The sequence below is a fragment of the Schistocerca gregaria genome, chromosome X, assembly GCF_023897955.1.
Source record: "Schistocerca gregaria isolate iqSchGreg1 chromosome X, iqSchGreg1.2, whole genome shotgun sequence".
In the NCBI taxonomy this organism is placed as follows: Eukaryota; Metazoa; Arthropoda; class Insecta; order Orthoptera; family Acrididae; genus Schistocerca; species Schistocerca gregaria.
Genome location: NC_064931.1, coordinates 78,410,810 through 78,432,738, shown reverse-complemented (window position 1 = coordinate 78,432,738; position 21,929 = coordinate 78,410,810).

Below are 21,929 nucleotides of genomic sequence, written 5' to 3'. Positions count from 1 at the left end.
GTGTCAATAAAGTTTCCCCTTCCTGGGACAATGAATTCACGGTGTTCTTATATCAATTTCCAGGAGTGTATATTGGACTGTTCTTCGTCATGCACCCAACAGCCCGGATCTCGCACTTCCCGACTTCCAACCGTTTGGCCCAATGAAGTATGCTTCTCGTGGATGATGTGGAGATTACTAATGAACCGACACGTTGTCTCCGACGGCAACCAGTAGAGTGGTACCATGTTGGCATAGAGGCTGTCTCATTGAACGGAGATTATGTTGAAAAATATGGTTTTGTATCTTAAAGAGTTGAGAATAATACGGCGTATTGGAATCCTGAATGAAACCTACCTGATTTCAGAAGAAACATGTTGCATTACTTACTGAGAGCCCCTTGTAAAAGTACAGTAGTTGATGTTCCCTGGTGCCACTCTACATTTTGTAACGTCATCTGTTTTCTTGGTCTGCACTCTGCATAATTTTATCAGCAGCCTTCAAATTTTTGTTTCACACGCAATTGGATACGCTATTCTACGTGCAGTAATCGCTCCTGTGTCTGATGAAGGATATATTGTGAAACCCATCATATTAGCAATTAGCTCATTCCTTGCACAATGATTGATTTTCACCATTGTGAAACAGTTAGTATGAATGGAGAGCTACTGATTATTACAATAATGGTCGCCTGTCTCCTGCAAGACGTTTTGTCACATTTACAATATTTTATGCCAAGCTGGGCACTTAGGAAGGCCAAGTTATTACACGCCTTCAAAATGTGACGGTTAGTTGACTACGAATTAATTGTTTAGCAATAGTGTCATTCCAGAATTCGAAAAGCTCAAATTTAAATCTGTGGCCTTAATTGCAAGTAGCTTCAAGGCAAAGTGTGAATGTCCCTTCATTAAAAGTGAAATTCGCCTGTTGCATAGATCAGGGTTCTTCGTTCAGATTGCAGGTAGTGAACTATGTAATAATTTGTCACACACTCTTCTTGTTTTTGTGATACATGTGATCTGATTAGTTATTATCTTTCCTGGGGATCGTAGTATTATCGTCAAAAGGCATGCCCGCTAACTATTGGTGCTTGTGTCCCAGGAGACCCTGGCTAACACTACTGACGTTGTCACTGCTACCAAACACTCTTTTTGCAGATAGAGTAGTTAATCTTGCGGATATGAATCTTTCTCATGATGGAAATTCTTTGTTACAAAGGGTTCTAAATTTCAATCTGGCCACTAAAGTAGATACTAACCATATTAAAAGAACTATTGGCCGAAGCAAAAGGTGTATGTGAGATGATAATTGTCGCACAGCGCTTACATACCAAGTTTGTTATGTGTACTCGGAAACCTGTTCCTAGGCTCATACTCATATTTTCCCTTCGCCGTCGTAAAAATATGTTGAATGCAAAATTACTTGAAAGTTTACTAGTCGCAAAGGTTGATAAAGGTAGCTCTATCGTGCTTATATTGGACGCTGCTTATACATGTACACTACTGGCCATTAAAATTGGTACACCAAGAAGAAATGCAGATCATAAACGGGTATTCATCGGACAAATATATTGTACTAGAACTGACATGTGATTACATTTTCACGCAGTTTGGGTGCATAAATCCTGAGAAATCAGTCCCAGAACAACCACCACTGGCCGTAATAATGGCCTTGATACGCCTGGGCAGTGAGTCAAATAGAGCTTGGTTGGCGTGTACAGGTACAGCTGCCCATGCATCTTCAACACGATATCACAGTTCATCAAGAGTAGTGACTGGCGTATTGTGACGACCCAGTTGCTCGTCCACCATTGACCAGATGTTTTCAATTGGTGAGAGATCTGGAGAATTTGCTGGCCAGGGCAGCAGTCGAACATTTTCTGGATCCAGAAAGGCCTCTACAGGACCAGCAACATCCGGTCGTGCATTATCCTGCTTAATGTAGGGTTTCGCAGGGATCGAATGAAGCGTAGAGCCCCTGGTCGTAACACATCTGAAATGTAACGTCCACTGTTCAAAGTGCCGTCAATGCCAACAAGATCTGACCGAGACGTGTAACCAATGGCACCCCATACCATTACGCCGAGCGATATGCCAGTATGGCGATGACAAATACACGCTTCCAATGTGCGTTCACCGCGATGTCGCCAAACACTGATGCGACCATCATGATGCTGTAAACAGAACCTGGATTCATCCGAAAAAAAAAAGACGATTTGCCATTCGTGCACCCAGGTTTGTCGTCGAGTACACCATCGCAGGCGCTCATGTCTGTGATGCAGCGTCAATGGTAACCGCAGCCATGGTCTCCGAGTTGATAGTCCATGCTGCTGCAAACGTCGTCGAACTGTTCGTGCAGATGGTTGTTGTCTTGCAAACGTCCATATCTGTTGACTCAGGGAAGGACACGTTGCTGCGCGATCCGTTACAGCCGTGCGGATAAGATGCCTGTCATCTCGACTGCTAGTGATACGAGGCCGTTGGGATCCAGCACGGCGTTCCGTATTTCCTTCCTGAACCCATCGATTCCATATTCTGCTAACAGTCATTGGATCTCAACCAAAGCGAGCAGCAATTTCGCGATACGATAAAACGCAATCGCGAAAGGCTACAATCGGACCTTTATCAAAGTCGGAAACGTAATGGTACAGATTCCTCCTCCTTACAGGAGGCACCCCAACAACGTTTCACCAGGCAACGCCGGTCAATGCAGTTTGTGTATGACAAATCGGTTCGAAAATTTCCTCATGTCAGCACGTTGTAGGTGTCGCCAACGGCGCCAACCTTGTGCGAATGCTCTGAAAAGCTAATCATTTGCATATCACAGCATCTTCTTCGTGCCGGTTAAATTTCGCGCTTGTAGCACGTCTACTTCGTGGTGTAGCAATTTTAATGGCCAGTAGTGTGTTTCTTTCGTTCTAATGACCTAGTGGATTCTATGAGGAAATCTCTTCCTAAATTTGTTACTGAGTTCAAGAAACGTGTGAAGAGTTCAAACTTTCTTTTTGCATTTGAGTGTGCTAAATGCAGACAAATCCCTATGAATCGAAGACTACCAGTTCTTCAGTCACAGATAAAGCTCCATTAGAGTGATTTACCAATTAGTCCCATTATGGATGGATACCATGGTCCGAATTATAAAATTAACAGTTTTTGCTATACTAACTAAGAAGCTACATTCAATTTTGAGGAAACATAACCCATCAAAATTAGTTAGGAGATGTTCAGAGAAACTAAGATTCCACATGAGACAGTAATGTCGTACCTGTATATAACCTATTTGTATACACATGTTCCTGATGAAGAGACTTTGGAGGTCGTGAGATTGAATTTTCTTGAGCGTTTGAAACTTGCAGAGGGGGATATTATTTAAATGTTAGATTTGTTACGTATAACGCTAGCCCTTAATTGTCTTACTTTTAACAGTAAGACGTATTTTCAAAAGGACGGCCTGACAATGAGTTGCGGTTTTTTGGCCGACAGTTTCATTACTTATCTAGAAAGAAAGTTCTTTTCAAATAATATGGCAGTGTCTGATAATACGTTATATCATAGATATGTGTGCGATATTTTTATTAAACTTAGAGGAAGAGAATCAAATATGGCGGACTTGGCAAACTCATTCAAACTGTTATACTCAAAAATACACTTCTCTGTGCAGTTAAAATAAAATTTGAATACTACCAGGCAATCTACATATATTTGTTTGGATATTTTCAGAGAACCACCCACCACGAATACAATTACACTATTGTTCAGAAAAATCTGAACGCCTTGAACAACTAGAGATAGGATGTCCATATTCATAGGATATGAACATTAGTATTTTCTGCAGAAATAATTAGTATTTCAGTCACCTGTGTTCAGCATGTGTCCTGTTGCCTAGTATGCACAGGGTACGCCATGGGACCTGATATCTTGTTCCATGCGTGAGGGCATCGACGTGTATAAGCCGCGAATGGCGTCCTGTTCTGTAGTCATCCACGCTGCATTCACCTGGTTCGGAAGTTCATCTGTGATTGTCGGCATTGGGTCACAGAGCTCCTCCTGTCGCTTCACCATATCCCACACATTTACCATTGGCAACAAATCTGTTGAACTGGCGGGCCAGGACAAAAGGCTGGCATCTTGTGACACCAAGAAGGCCCATTTTCACGCAGCAACATTTGGTCGTGGATTGCCTTGCTGAAAAATGTCATCTGGGGTGTTGTACAGAAAGGCAATGATTATACACCGTAAGGCTTTCAGTTGGCGCTGTATGTCTTCTGCGAATGCAATCACTGTGATTCCGCTCACCCTCTCTGCGCCGAACCGAAATTCTACCATCGTTTGCAAACAAACAAAACTTGTATTCATGCGCACACACTATCTGATGTCAGTGATGTTCTCAGTGACTTCGTTCCATTGACCATTGCCTTTTTGCATGTTTCTGCACATTCGTCGAAGGTAGGCGGAGAAGTGGACGACGCGCACGTAAACGGTGCCTTAGTAAACGGTGACGGGCTGTCACCACTGACAGTGCACGATGTGTTACACTGTCCCACACGATCCATAATCTTCGGTTTATAGCGACAACGAGATCCGCACGCACATTTTACCGGTAGGTGGAGTTGCGCCGCGATGTCGATGTTGACCTTGAACCCTTAAGCAGACATGGTTGAAGTGCTAATCATTTTTGCAGAACACACTAATGTACATGTCCTGTGAGTACGAATGTCCTATCTCTAATCGTTCAAGCTTCTCTGTTTTTTTCTGAACATGAGTGTTTTAGTTATTAATGTGGACTCTTGCCATTAACGCTCCCAAAACGTACTATCTTCCTGCCGGTGTCCAACAGGTTAGCTAAACTATACTTAAGTCAAGCATTTGTTAGAAAAGAAATAGATTTAATCACACAAATAAGTCTGAAAACTGTTACACTTAATGTGCGATACGTAGCATTTGAGGAACGGTAATCCATCGAAGGAAAAAATCTGTTCCCAATCATCCCAACAATTTACCTAAATTTACATTCATATCCTATACAGGATATTTCTGTTAACGAATTACCAATGTATTTAAAAAAGCTAATATACCAATTGGCTTCCAGAAGCTCAAGGAATTTAAAGTTTTGTGTACATCCGTTGACGATTAGCAGAATAAATTTACAAAGTCTGGAGTATATAAAATAGCTTGTGGATTCTGTCATAGTGTTTACATTGAGCAGACAGAGCGTCACCATTTAGCCACATTGAGAGAATACTGTAACAAACACACTACTGCTATGGGTTGTTATCTCGGATGTCAGAAACATGTTTCAGGCACGAATAAGAAATTTCTAATGGTCTTACACATAGAGCCAAAAGGATAAGATTTAGACATTTTGAAAGTAATTTAGGTATGCAAACATTTTAATGCTAAGCAACATGGAATCTTGAAAGTACAGATTCGCTCCCACAGGAAATGGTAGTAGTAGGACAACACCGGTTCTAGCAGGTAATGTGCTGACATCAGTGTCAGGGCTTTCTTATCTGAGGTGTCACATTACAGCTGAGACAATTGCTCATATCATACTTGGCTGACATCAGCATTCCAACAGAAGTGGCCGAGCGGTTCTATGCGCTACAGTCTGGAACCGCGCGACCGCTACGGTCGCAGGTTCGAATCCTGCCTCGGGCATGGATGTGTGTAATGTCTTTAGGTTAGTTAGGTTTAAGTAGTTCTAAGTTCTAGGGGACTGATGACCTCAGAAGTTAAGTCCCATAGTGCTCAGAGCCATTTGAACCATTTGAGCATTCCAACCTTGCACACCCTGCACATCTGCAAATTTCTCATGAAGCACCTCTACCCTATGCCTCATGTGTCATGTGCCCACTCTGCCATGCTCCACCACACCTCTGCTTCTCAACTATTTTTGTATTACAGACTTCTAAAAGTTCTTTTGAGTACTGGCTTACCGATCCTAACACTGGTAAGTATCATTCGCCATGGAATAACGGGATGTGTAGATAGCATATTTTCTATAAACAATTAAAAACCAACATTTGCTTGTAAACTATAAATAACAAAACAGAAATAATTAGTTGTCGAAAACGAGTTTTTACCTTAAATACTAAACGACCAGCTCTGGATCGTAAATAAAAGCAACTCCACTTTCATATTCTACTCGTACTTGTTCCTCTCATATGCTCATAGCTATGAAACGAGGACTGCTACCCAGTTTCAATTACTGTTCAAGGTCATCTAATTACCCACCTCCAATACACACAGATCATCATAAATAGGAGTCTTTTCTTGGATTTTTGACAGGGTGGGGGGAATCCAAAAGCAGAAATTCTTGTATAAACTCTTTATCAGTTTCTGCATATACATTTACATGCAGAAAACAGCTCTCTCTTTATTTTTGTTTGTGGTGGTTTTAATAACATGCACCTTAACTTTGTCTTACAATTCACATTTACATTGGAGTCTTTTAATACTTTCCAATACATATCTAACTTTTTCCTGTAAACTATCTCTTTTACGGCTTTAACAATTAGCTCTGTTCCTTCCACCAGTTCTTCTAGATCTTACCTCTTCTTTTTTGCATAACACTATTGCTACAACACTTCACATCTTCCTGGATGTATACTACCACCTATTCTGCTGTATATTCTTGTGGAATTTCCGTATGGAACTTTATGTTTACAACTTTTGCAAACAAGTGGCCATTACATGTTGTTATTCCGTTGGTTTTCAGCTCTGCAACAATTGCTCTTTTGCTAGGTACATAATTTTGAGCCCAGCACACTTAGATACAACGTAACCATGATTTTTAAGCAGGCCCAGGTGGGAATGGAGATTCATAAACTGGCTTCTCACGTATCTTTTAGTGTAGTAAATGTTTTACAATCCATTGTTTATGGTGAGAACTCCAACATATGTCCACTTACCAATGCAGTTAATGTTGTGTACGATTTAGTACACAGTGGTAATGCTACAGAGTAGGGCAGCAACTGTCATCGTAGGAAAACCGAACAGGAGCAGAAACGTTTAACAAACAGATTAACACAACAAAGAGAAGATTTACTTAACTTGTATTTCTCCAAATATACCAAAACACGTTGCAAGTAATATGCCAAGAAATAAAGTCCAGCTCTCAGTGTCAACAAGGAAAAGTCTCTCTGTACTAAAGCACGAGCAGTGATGTCACTGCCTGGCTGAGCGGCTGTCACTGGCCATCCTATGTCGTGGCAGCGGAGGATGCACTAAGTACAGAGTTGCTGGAGATGTGTATCAGCAGACACACACCATTGGGTCCACATTTATTATTTTCTTAGGACTTGCGGAATAACATCGTACCAGTCCTAATTTGGCCACATCTATATCTCATTGTATTGAGGAGAACAGCGTCCTGGGTTGAGAGAAATATGTCCTTTTGCTTCAGTTCACTTCTGTGAATTACTTATATTGTCTTTGTTGGAGATAGTGATAAAAATCTCCAGTATTCTGTAGATAGATAATTAAAATTGTATGCACACAAGGCATAACTAATGAGCTCTCCCCAATCTTGGGGGTCTGGCAGGCTTACTTGCACTCCAATAAGTTTTCTGGTATTCTTATTACCCCAATAGACCAAATGGCATGCTGCTCCTGGTGTCCTTTTCTGCAAAGGAGTGATGTTCAGAATTTGTCTGTAAGAACAATTTTGCTTTTGATGCTGCGGAGTATCTCCTGGATGATCTCTCATTGGTACAAGTGACCAGCGCTCAGCTGCAGACGGAGAATGGCATGCTCCACCTGTTATTCTCTACAGACCAGAAATGGCCATTCTCTCTAGTAACCAAAGTAACCAGCCCACTTCGTGCCTTGCAGAGGATCTCATGGTTGGTATGTGATGGTTGCAGCACCTACAAAGTGCAAACAAATATCGGCCAGTCTTGTCTCTCAAATAACCTCCCAGTTGGGTGGCTTACAGAGAATCTTACAGCTGGTGTCTGATAGAAGCGAAGCTTCTGAAGTGATCAGCCTTTGACAACTGCTAAATATAGCAAGCCGAACCTGGTGTTTTTCTGCTTTTATCTGCAGACCAGTCCCATGCAAACTGTCTCACTGACAACTATCCTACCTGGTGACTTTCAGAGGAACTCTTAGCTGGTGCCTGATAGCAGCATAGCTTCTGCAGTGCCTAGCCTGCAGCATGTACTGCAAACAGCTAGCTGAAGCCAGCGGGTTCTCTGCAAGCAAGTCTCACCCAAATCGTCTAACAACCACGCTACCTGGTGCTTTGCAGAGGATCTCGTGGCTGGTGTCTGACGGAAGTGAAGCCTCCGAGGTGCCCGGGCTGCGGCAGCTGCTGGACAACGGCACGCTGCTGCTGGCGCCCTTCTCGGCAGACCAGTACCGCCCGGAGGTGCACAGCGCCGCCTACCGCTGCGCCGCACACAACTCGGTGGGCACCATCGTCAGCCGGCGAGTGCAAGTCAGGGCTGGTGAGTAGCCTGCTGCTGTGCATGCAAATTAGACATCATCTTCAGCGGTTCTAGGCTCACAGTCCGGAACTCTGCGACTGCTACGGTCGCAGTTCGAATCCTGCTTCGGGCATGGATGTGTGTGATGTCCTTAGGTTAGTTAGGTTTAAGTAGTTCTAAGTTCTAGGGGACTGATGACCACTGCAGTTGAGTTCCATAGTGCTCAGAGCCATTTGAACCATTATCTTCTGTCTGTAGACGAACCTCCGGATTTCCCAGGCGACCTCCAGTATACTCTTTAGTTTTAATGCTGTCAAGAAATGCTGACTTCTTCTCACTATACAGTGATTCTCCTGGAGGTAACAAATAACTTAACAGTAAAAGAAGCAAATGTAAGCCAGTCCTCAAACTAGAGTTGGCTTAAACATTGCATTGCTTTACCAGGCACTGTCTTATTGGAGGTGGTGTAATGTTGTCTTGAACTGACCCATCTGGTGTAAGGGAGCAACAGTTAAAAGTGAATTTTCAACTAGAGAGCCAAACATCATGTATTAGCGTTAAAAAATTTTGACAGAGGTGAAAAAAACGTTAAGTGAAAGAAAATGTCCTAGCAGTAAATGAGAATTGAACCCTGGCTCTTTTCGGCTTTCTAGTCTGACAGTTACTGACATAGCCTGCAAAGTACACCATAATAACATTTTTCCTTTCAAAAATGCTGTTAAGGGTTGTCTGTTAGTAGGGTAGGGTTGTTATAAATGCTATGGGAGACAGTATCACAGATTATGGAGGTATGAGTGATTTATATTTTCGTGTAAACGAAGTATTTCTCACTGATATACGTGACTCCCCTTCAGTCTTACCACGTTTGAGGATTAGTTAGGTTGGAGGGTGCCGAGCCACCCCAAGCCAAGTTGATTTGGATGAACAACAAAGAGAGTCACATGGGTCATTGAAAGCTAGACTCATGGCCAGGACAGGTAAACGTAAGACTTAGCCCTGTAACGAGTATGTTGCGACCATGTTGGCACTGAAGTCCCTGCAAGTAGTGGTCGATAAGTAGAAGTGGAAGGTGTGCATCACCTGGTCGTAAAGTGCTGAGGGAACCTGCAAGTACACGAGTGGTGCCAAAGCATGGTACTCCGTTCAGTGTCAGCAGACTTATCCTGCAGATGATCAGTATCCATAACTTGTAGGGCGGCTGTAAGTGTAGCATGTTGGTGCCCAGCGCTGCTGCCAAGTGCTATCCTCGACTAATGGAAATTTGGAAATTTGTGGTAAGGTCTTATGGGACCAAACTACTTAGGTCATCTGTCCCTAAGCCTACACACTACTTAATCTAACTTAACCTGATTTACACTATGGTCAACTCACACTCGAACCTCCATGACAAGGCGCCATAGACCGCTCGGCTACCCCGTGTGGCATCCTCGACTAATGGTCACAGTCACAAAAGAGTGCTAAATCCTGTTGGTGGAAGCCTTGCTCTGTATGACGCACATCTAGATGAGCTTGAGCTCTGTTCTGCGGCAGCTCACAATCGATAGACTTCGGAAGATATCTCCCGCAGTTGAAGACGAAACGCTAGGAAGCAGTTTTACATATTGACCACGGCCTCTCAGCCCGGAAGTAGCCCAGAAGATGTTCAAAAACGTCCTTAGTGCTGATTCGCCTTTTCTTTTCAAGAGAGGTTTAAGCTTCTGAGGAAAAGAGGGCGATGTGAAATGCCGAATACTGTCCACTGTACATAGTCTGGCGATTCTGCAGGCCTGAAATTTTTTTCACTCGGCACCTATAGGTAGACATCCCTTGGGTTGTATGAAAGAGTCTGAGTAACACAAGAAAAGTGTGATATTCCGTAACTACGATGTAATGGCGCCATGCAGAACACGTCTGGGAATCTCTTTTAATGATTATTTATATGAACTATATTCGGAATGTTCAAACGCAGGTTAACATTACCTCAATTAGTTACACGTAGCCATATACTTGTAACTCATCTCCACAGAAGTATATGGTAACTTATTTCACAACCAGTCTAGTGTATGTACTTAATCTTAATTTCACAACTAGTCTCCTGTATGTACTTCTTTTTACGATCAGAACTTTCGTTAGCGTTTCACAATATTACTTGTGCTATTCTGATGTCCAATAGCAAAGTAAAAGCTCTGCTTACTTCTCACTGAAATCCATTAACTTAAAACACTGATTGAAGAATAATGAGGAATTGGAGCACTCCCGACAGCTCACTTCATGACTCATACGTGGCAATTTTGTATAGTTATTTTGTATGCTTATTGAATGGCGACTTACAGAGGTGAATCGTTCCATGAACACAATTTTTTTAAAAATTTGATTTCTATTCTACTCTGCGTAAGTAAAGCACGACCACTAGCACTGGCGGTGACGCAGGGACCGGTGAAGCAAACGAGCGGTTCCTGAGGCCAATGGCTGAGTTCGCGACGTGATTAGCAACCTCAAAAAAGTCCGTAACGGAGCAAAAATCGTCGGACACGTACACAAACAGTCCAAGAAGCAGTACGAAGTAGAAACGTAATACAGGCATCATCAAACAGTCTACTAACCAATAGCGCGCATCAAAGACTTCAATGAGTTAGCGAGACTAACTGGCAAGTCAGTCCACTCAACGAAGATAAATTAGGGGAAAAAATTCGTGTAGTCACAGATTTTTGTACGGTGTTATGAAGGAATGTCATGATTAAATACTGAAAATGTCACCAGTGTGGTGTGAGCTTCTGGATGAAGGAACGTTTATAGACTACTTATTTACATTTTTCTTGATGAACTTGAAAACTGCCGCTTCTAGTGTAAATGTTCCATAGTGAAAAATTAATCAACATTAAATTTCTCACAAAATAAGATTCAACTCATTTTTGCTCTAGAACTGAAAGTTTCCGCATGGCGAGAGATGCAAAACTTGCAGGTTATTAAAAATACTGTTTTAACTGTATAAAATTACTGTTTACTTTTAAATGAATTGGATTAACAACAAATATTGAATGTGTCTACCACGTTAATGTTGTGGTTGGCAGGAGAGCCAACACCTTGGTACTAAAGGAGGCCGAAACGCACGAGTTTTAGCTCACGCAGGCTGACGTGAGGTCTGGAACATGGCAAGGGAATTAGAATTTAGAAAAACGGACGTAGCTGGTGGAATACTTAACTTTAATCCATTAATGACGAACGTCGCTCTTGATGGTACATGATTTACAATATCAATAGAAACTGATCATGGCGCCTTGCTAGGTCATAGCTAATAACGTAGCTGTAGGCTATGCAAGCTATCGTCTCGGCAAATGAGAGCGTAATTTGTCAGTAAACCATCGCTAGCAAAGTCGGCTGTACAAATGGGGCGAGTGCTAGGAAGTCTCTCTAGACCTGCTGTGTGGCGGCGCTCGGTCTGCAATCATTGATAGTGGCGACACGCGGGTCCGACGTATACTACCGGACCGCGGCCGATTTAAAGGCTACCACCTAGCAAGTGTGGTGTCTGGCGGTGACACCACATTCCTCCCCGCAAATCGGCGTACGGTTGTGGCATAACGCTTCCTCCCGCCGTGGGGAGGACCTCATGTTAACGTATGCGACGAGGTGGGGAGCCTAACAACAGGCGAGGCTGTGCCACTCGCACCCTGCCATTCGCACGTCGGGGAGCTAAGAAACGCCTGAAAACCTGCTCCAGGGTGCACGCCAAAATGCGGTGTATGCGCCCGTAGAGAGACAGGAGGGGATGAAGGGTCGACCTCCATCGGGCCGGGGCACCCGACGGGCGAAGACGACATATGGTCCGGAGCGGGCAAGAGTTCCATGTCGGAGGACAACTGGTCACGGGAAGCGATCGGCGGCGCGTGACCCAGGGAGGCGCCCGGCGGCTGCAGCGACGCGTCCACTGCGGGCGTCGCCGGCGGTAGAACAGGCGGCGGCGGCGGTGGCGGCGGCGCGTAGCCATGGGGCAAAATGGAAGGCAGCGTCGGTAACACCTTGGGCTGAGGCGAGCCAGTAGATGGGTCCCCAGGGCGCTGACCGGACGGCACCGTCGCTGAAAGCAGACGGCGAGCGGCAGATCCCGTGCGACGACAGAGGCGCAGCTGATTGAGATGCCGACGCACCTCACCAGAGGCACCCAAAACCAGATACATAGCGCGTCCGAGGCAGCGAAGAATACGCCCTTCGAGCCAACGCCGTGATCCTCGATAGTGGAGATAGTAGATAACGTCGCCTGGAGCAAAAGCAGGTGCCCGCCGCTGCACAGGAACCTGATGCGGCGGATGTAGCAAAGACATCAAGGTTCGATGAGGGCGACCGTGGAGCAACTCAGCCGGCGAGTGACCATCTCGGGGCTGAGAGCGATACGAGGACAAAAAGAGCAATAACGCGTCCTCCCGAGAATGCGACTCTTTCAACTTCAACATCTGTGACTTGAAAGTCCTGACCAATTGTTCAGCGGCACCGTTTGAGTGTGGCGAAAACGGCGCGGACGTCAGATGTTGAATACCATTGGCCTTGCAGAATGACTGAAATTCTCCGGACCTGAATTGTGGGCCATTGTCGGAAACAATAGTCTGTGGAAGACCTTCAATGCAAAAGATAGCGGATAACGCTTGGATGGTGGCAGATGACGTCGTGGAAGACATCTGGACAACAAAAGGAAAATTATTGAATGAATCTACCACAACCAACCATCGAGCATTCCAGAATGGACCAGCAAAATCGATGTGTAAGCGTTGCCAAGGGGAAGTGACGTTTGGCCATGCAAAGAATTTCCGCGGTGGTGCTGATTGTTGTTCGGCACACACCATGCAAGAGGAGCACATATTCGTAATCGCGGCATCGATTCCGAACCAAGTACAATGCTGACGAGCAAGTTGTTTCGTTCTCACTATACCCCAATGTCCTTGGTTGAGAAGCTGTAAGACAGAGGACTGTAACATGGCAAGGGAATTAGAATTTAGAAAAACGGACGTAGCTGGTGGAATACTTAACTTTAATCCATTAATGACGAACGTCGCTCTTGATGGTACATGACTTACAATATCAATAGAAACTGATCATGGCCCCTTGCTAGGTCGTAGCAAATAACGTAGCTGTAGGCTATGCAAACTATCGACTGGGCAAATGAGAGCGTAATTTGTCAGTGAACCATCGCTAGCAAAGTCGGCTGTACAACTGGGGCGAGTGCTAGGAAGTCTCTCTAGACCTGCTGTGTGGTGGCGCTCGGTCTGCAATCATTGATAGTGGCGACACGCGGGTCGGACGTATACTACCGGACCGCGTCCGATTTAAAGGCTACCACCTAGCAAGTGTGGTGTCTGGCGGTGACACCACATGTAAGTGCTGTAGAGTCATATTGCGAGATAAACTGTGTTTGTAAAATGGGGGAGTGCGTGTGGCGGTGGCGGGTTGTGTTGATGCACTTCCCTCCTTCATATATCCGCAAACTGAAGACGAGCAGGTACACCTCCATTTCACTACGTCACAACAAGCAACTATATGGTGTCCAAAAAGTTACATCCGCTCTCCACAGCGTTCTTCCGAGAAAAGTAACTTTCCCCATTTCCCCATCACTAGGGCCCCTCCTTTTTCAGGTTACAGGCACGCTATATCTCCCCAGCATTTCTTGTGAATTCTGTTTGTGATTAGACAAAAGGATTTCATGGATCCCGTGCTTATATAGTTGCTTTATCTCCAGTTTGTCAAATGAGCTTTTAATTTGCTAAGTGAATTTTAATGTAAAATATGTTCCTATACAAAATGACTGAGAAGTGCACAATTTCTAATGTGGCGTTGTCAGTGACATTTGTGGTGTTGGTGGGAAGGGATTGTATTGCTAAATGTGACACTCCGCTGCTGCCTAGCGTTGACAGCTACTGTAAAGCCATGCACTTACTTGGTGGTGAATTAATGAATGTCTAGAAAGTTACTGACTTTTCTCACTGCAAATTGAGCTGCTGCTAGACTGCATAAATCTCTTCCACTCTGAAATTGCTGGCATTTGTAGAGTGGGCTTGTCTAATTCACAGTACATCTTCCAAGGTGGAATTTGTCAGATAGAATGCTACTGATAATATTCAAGTCTGCAACAGTAATGTACCGTAATGCTCTGACTGATTCATGCTGAAATATCTCAAGTCCCATACCACCTAGGAGACCTATTTGAATTGCAGAGGGAGACAGTTTAAACTTTTGCGCCTCTTCAAATTTTGGGCCATGCATATTATATCCTCCCTGCTGCGAAAATTATTCCAGACACTGATAGCGCAAACAATGAATTCCACATTGTCGAATACTTATTGACAGCACGTTACACTTGAGGCAGGCTCGTCAGTTTGGTAGGCGGCTGAAAGTTGCTGCTGTTGAACGTTTCTACTTAATATCTCACGTAACAACTGCAAATAAGTATTCCTTTAATAAACCGAAAATAATTTCACTGTATGAACACACGCTCAGCGAAGTCATTTTGTATACTCACAAAACAGATCTGGACAGGAAATGCTGGGTAGGTATAGTCTGTCTCCAAAATAAACAGCGAGCAGAACTCGAAGTTGACTTTCCCGAAACAATGCTACAGTTGCCACACTGCATGAGTGACAATCGGTTTCTCGTATAGCTGTGTATAAACGTTTGGACGGATTTACGCAGTTTCTCTCCATACGGGCTTCTTGCGTTAGTATCATTAATGACTCACATCTGTATTCCACGTAGTGTTAATACACTTCGTGAGAAATAAAAACCGCCCGGGCATGTCTGCACACTGAGTCGCCAGTGATTCATAAGGGGCGCTGCGAGTGTCGGTATACCTTTGTGTGCCGCGCCGGGTGGCTGCGTGGTCTTAGGCGTCCTGTCACAGTTCGCGCGGCTCCCCCGTCGGAGGTTCGAGTCCTCCCTCGGGCATATGTGCGAGTATTGTCGTTAGCGTAAGTTAGTTTAAGTCAGATTAAGTAGTGTGTAAGTGTAGGGACAGATGACCTTAACAGTTTGGTACCATAGAAGCTTGCCACAAATTTAAAAAAAAAAAATTGTAACTTTATGAAACACCCTGTAGTTGCATCATGTAGTAGTAAGGTAGATATAATGAGGAAGCAACTGGTAGGTCTTCACTCTGGAGACATATGAAGGAGGGAAGTGCATGAACACAGCCCAGCGACCCAGTAGGGGGAGGGGACGAAACAGCGAGGTTAAAAAAAGGTTCAAATGGATCTGAGCACTATGGGACTCAACATCTGAGGTCATCAGTCCCCTATAACTTAGAACTTCTTAAACCTAACAAACCTAAGGACATCACACAAATTCATGCCCGAGGCAGGATTCGAACCTACGACCGTAGCGGTCGCGCGGTTCCAGACTGAAGCGCCTAGAACCGCTCGGCCACATCGGCCGGCAACAGCGAGGTCATCGGTCCCATCGGATTAGGGAAGGGTGGAGAAAGAAGTCAGCTGTTTCCTTTCAAATGAACCATCCCGGCATTTGCCTGACGTGATTTAGGGCAATCACGAAAAGCCTAAATCAGGATGACCGGACGTTCGATTGAAACGTCGTACTTTCAAATGCGAGTCCAGTGTGCTAACCACTGCGCCATCTCGCTCGGTGAATTTTAAGTATGTAACTTCTGGATAATATGGAGCATTTTAAATTTGCAATGTATGAAGTTGATGTAGCCATAGCTTCACTGCTCTTCTTCGGAAGTCCCATAGACATAACTGTTCGCAACCAAATCCTCTCAACACTGAAATTTCTGAACTTTTTAATTTGCAGCGCGTTTCATCTTCCAAGCTAACGACTCTCGCGGATTCTTCGGGCCTCTTTTATCTGTTACAGTCTTTTGTCTTGGAGCTGTATTCCACTCTGAAACCGTTTTCTCGACAATTTTTCAATCTTTTTTTCTTGTAGAAAAAGCTCAGATACGTTGTTTTCATAAATATACTACCACCGTTCGTTATACGTCAATTTCTGCAGCTTCACAAGGCAAACTCTATACACTGCAGTAGCTGAAGTGAAAATAAGTGCAGTAGCTCAATTAAAAATTAATATTAAACTTCTTCATCACGAACGATGATCACTTGTAGTGTATGAGTGAATAAGAAAATCGAGTTACTTTCAAGGGCACTGTCTGTACAATGTCAAGGAAATAATTGATAAGAGCATCCATTTCTAGGCTCAAAACGTGCTGTTGATGGACCTGTGGAAAATTATGTTCAAAAACTGGTTCAAATTGCTCTAAGCACTATTGGACTTAACATCTGAGGTCATCAGTCCCATAGACTTAGAACTGCTTAAACGTAACGAACCTAAGGCTATCACACACATCCATGCCCGAGGCAGGATTCGAACCTACGACCATGGCAGCACCGCTGTTCCGGACTGAAGCGCCTAAAACCACTCGGCAACAGCGGCCGGCGAACATTATGTCCATTAATCTTTGCGTAAACTGTTCCCTGGAACTGATGGAGCATAATTATTCCTACATTAAATTATTTAACGAATATGAAACAAAGGTTTCCTTCTCAGGGGTATAAAATAATACCACCCTAGTAAATCACAGGGTAGGGTACACTCAGTAACTGCCGCCTCTTCCAGTGTTATACCCATTGCAGCACAGGAAAGGAACTGTTTTGCCTTTTCCTGCCACTGCTCCATAGGTTCCTTTGTCAGTTTATTTTTCGTAAAGAAAATCATCAGACGAACGTCAGCCGGACAAACCGAGACATAAGCCAAAAGGCAATTTGTCAACAAATGGCCACGAGAGCCGTAACAGTTTTGTATTCCCTGATGTGTTAACACAAGTCCTATCATCCTGCCCCTTATTTTCGGCAGTGTATTCGACATGTTCGTTTCTTCGCCTATTCCACGGAGAACCTTTCCATTTCTTATCAGTCGATGTAATTTTCAAGATCCATCCGTAGCACGTAATTTATACGGTTTGTTTCTATTCTGCTCCTGTTTTATCACACCCTGTGATTCTCTACCACACAATGCCGTGTCACATACTCACAGTCTACGAAATTTCCTTCTCAAATTAAGCACAATGATTAGACTTCTCTTGACCTCTACAGGTTTGGTTTTTGCTTCGTCCGTCATGTGATTTATTGCTTCCAAAATCCTTTTACTTTCTACTTATGGTCCCAGATTTTGATCGTAAATTGTCACTAATTTCTGCTCCTCCCCACTATTTTCATTTTTTGGTTTACTTTTAATCCACATTCTGTACTCATTAGCTCATTCGGTTCAGCACGTACTGAGATTCCTCTTTATTCATCTAGTGATAGTAACGCCATGAGCGAATCTTATCGTTGATATGTCTTCACCCTAAAATTATAAACCCACTCTTTCAGCTATATGTTATTTCCAACATTGCCTCTTCTGTGTCTAGACAGAACAGTAGAGGCGGAAGACTACATACCTGTCTAACACACTTCCTAAACCAAGCACTTCATTCTTGGGATCGTTTCTTACTGTCCCCTGTTGGATCTTGTACACATTGTACATTACCCGCCTTTCGCTACATATTACTTCTGTTTGTCGCAGAATTTTGAACATCTTGCATTTGTTTACATTTTCCAGCAAATCCTATGATTGTGTCTTGTTTTTTTCCTAAGTCTTGCTTCCACTATCGTGTACAGTATCAGAACTGCCTCTCTGATGCCTTACCTTTCCGAACGTCAAACTGATCGACAGCTAACAGGAGTACACCATTCTTCCTCCAGTCTTCTTCTATGCTGCCACAGCTCCAAACAGTTACAACAAAGTCTTGATGCTTCACCCATCCTGCCATTATACCGACTACATCAGATGCTGCCATGTATTTGTTTTTTACAGAAAATAATGCATATTATGCCCTGTCAAGATACCGACTATGTCAGACACTGGCGTGCAATGGGCGTTTACAGAGAATTTATTAATATGACATAATTTTCTGCTGTTGCATGATTGGAGTGAAAATACTGGTAGCAATAGTTTTAGTATCTACAATATACTGAGAGGTAAGAAATAAAACATAAACATGATTATATACATTTTATTTAGTAATCATACATGTGGTGGACTGCCTCAACAAGCTCTTTCTGTATCCTATCTCCAGTACAGAACATAGAAAATAAAACCTTTTTCTAAGCACAGACTTCAGCATGTATTTCTCTCAAGCTTACTGGCAGTCCATTACTTTCCGTTGTCATCATATTGACCCAGTGTTCGAAATCATGTGCATGCACACTGTTCATACGCAAATACTCCTCAATGTCTCTGTACACGGCTTTAACACAATGCAGCTATTTGTTCAGTCTTTGCAACACAATCGATAGCACTATCTGAAGACCAAACAAGTTTTTAGCAGTGGAGTGTTGTAGATAAGTGGATATGTTGCCTGATTTCATACAGAGTACAGAGTCATCGTACACTGTTGTAATGGACACAGTTAGAGCAGCTCAACTGCTACTTGACGTAGTTTTTTGCACAACACAGTTCATCCCGTTCCACTTTTACTTGCATTCACGACCTCTATCACAGCAGACTAGTGTCTGTTTGCGGATGCTTCTATACAAACATGTAAACACTTCGAACCACTAGAGGTTAAATTGTACACTAAAGCGAACATAGCGATGCACAGAGCATTATTGGTATCTTCTCATCCGCTTTATCCTCACTTTGTTCATGCAGTATCACTGGAACATTCTGCAATCGCGCGTATGATGGGGTCCAGTGCCCACCTGCGTCATGCTGTTTACGACCCCCAGTGCACTTCTGTGAGTCTGAGATTGCCTGGATGTCTTCAACCTGCAATAACAGCTCATTGTTCTGCTCTAATAAACCGACCAGGTGTGCGACATGATCCCACGTGCGGCCGCTGCTCCGCGTACCGACATGTTGGATGGTGCCACTGCTGCAGGTCCCAACAGGCTGGTACATGTTGCTGCTGCAGGTCCTGACAGGCTGGAGGATGCTGCATTCACTGATAAATAAGGAAGAAATACCGTTGCAAGCGATAATAGCAGCACAAAGACTGGGGGAATAATTCAAACCTAATTATAGTATTCAAACAGGACAATATCACTTTTAAACACATGTACCAAGCTCATGTACGAACCGATATGTTGCTCAGTAATTTTTAAAGATATGTGCAGATTGTGGGAATCACAGTATGGGTTTCTCGTTTTTTTTAATTTTTTAATTTTTTCCGAATGGCTCTAAGCACTATGGCACTTTAACTGCTGAGGTCATCAGTCCCCTAGAACTTAGAACTACTTAAAGCTAACTAACCTAAAGGCATCACACACATCCATGCCCGAGGCAGGATTTGAACCTGTGACCGTAGCTTTCACGCGGTCCCAGACTGTAGCGCCTAGAACCGCTCTGCCACCACGGCCGGCTTCTCGTTATTGATAAAACAACAAAACTGAAGTATAGACGAAACTTCCAACAGTTCTTATGTATACAGGGTGTTTAAGGAGGAAAGGTCAATATTTTACACAGTGATAGTATAAGTAATTCTGAACAAAAAATGTTTTATGAGCATGGGTCCGCAAATGCTTCGTTAGGGAGATCTGGGTATTGAAAGCAACTTTAATTCTGCAAAACTGATGTGCACAACGTGATCTTATACTCAATACAACTGGACCGTAGCATGATTTTCTTGCAAACAATCCACGGGTACATGCCATGTTTACGCTATGCAACCTACAACGTATTATGGTCATGTGACGTACGTAGTACAATCACTCGTTGTTTGCACAGTTGTGTCCTGTAATCCGCATTGTGTAGTGTGCCAGCGACGGATCGGTTAATCGTGTAGTGTATGGTGTTAACTGTGTTCGTACAAGGGCTACTAACAATGCCACACGTCTACAGTAATGGGGAATACTCAGATATGATGCATGTATATGGCTTCTGTGACAGTAGTGCTACCGCTGCAAGAGAATAATACCAAAGGCGCTTTCCGGCTCGACGATTACCTGGTCGCAGGGTGTTTACCAAAGTGTCCAAAATCTCCATGTTGGCGGCGATGCCCAATGACTTCAATTCTGTCACTGGCTAACTGAGAATAGTCATTTGCTTCCATACATACTATTCACTGACAAAGCCCAGTTTTCACGACATGGAATAAAGGACACACGCAACAATCACTGTGGTTACTAGAAAATACACACGCTTCAGTGGATAGCCATTTCCAAGTTCGTTTTGCCATAAATATTTGGTGCAGCTTGATCAATCACCTTTTGATTAGGTCCATTTATTATCAATTGCGATTGACAGGTGATAGGTACCTGCAGTTTTTTAGAAATTTCATTTGTGGAACTATTGAAAGTCGTTCCCTCAGCCAATCAAACTGGAATATACTCTCAACACGACGGTGCTCCTCCATACGTTACCTTATGTGTGAGGGACCACCTCAACCGCACCTACCCTAATCGCTGGACTGGCCGTGGAGGTGCTATTACCTGGCCGCCAAGATCACCTGACCTTACACCTTTAGATTTCTGTTTATGGGGTTGGATGAAATCAGAGGTGCACAAAGTGAAGGCAAATACATGAGATGAACTGCTTCGTCTCATCATGGATACTGCTGAATTGATTAGGAACCAACCACAGGAAATTGAACAAGCAACAGAACATGTTATTGCTAGAGCGGAAAAGTGCATTGGCATTCATGGTGAGATATTCGATCCAGTTCCGTGAACTGTACAACATCTGTACGATAAGTGTTAAAGCCATTTGTAAAAGACGTGGTGCGTCTTTTTCAACTGAATACAAGTAACATGCATGTTGTAATGCACTATCTACTAAATGCGAAGTACATCAACATTATGTAAAAATGTTTAACATAACTGTACTTATCTGTAATATTTTTCAAGAAAATCACGTTACGGTCCAGTTGTATTGCGTATACGTTCACGCTGTGCACATCAATTTTGCAGAATTAAAGTTCCTTTCAATATCCATATCTCCCTAACGAAACATTTTCGGACCTATGTTCATATAACATTTGTTTTTCAGAGTTACTTTTACTATCACTGTGTAAAATATTGACCTTTCCTCCCCAAACACCCTGTACATCCATGGCAAGAGGTGATTACATCAGTATATGCATCACCATGGATAAATTCACATACATGTTGGGAGCTCAGTCTGATAGGATGGGTGTGCATAGACCAAAGATTTGCTTGTACACGAATGGGAAAATTCAAACTCTCGAACATAAAATTAGAGGCGTACGCAAGGAATTAGAGATGTATTGTCATACCCTTCTCAGACTGAACAATACGCTGAACGATCGGATTAACGCAATCGAAAACAAAGTAAATGACTTAACTCAAGGAGAAATAGCATCTGTTGAGAAGGGGACATTGTATGAATGGTTTAATCAAATTGAGAAGAAAGTTGACGACTTAAATGAAGGGTAAACACTGTAGCTGTTACTGGGAAGGGGGAGCAGTATAAGAAGAAGAAGAACGGATATATAACGAGGCACGCTGCATAGAAGTCTGATTAGTACACAGCGAGATGTGAACTGAAC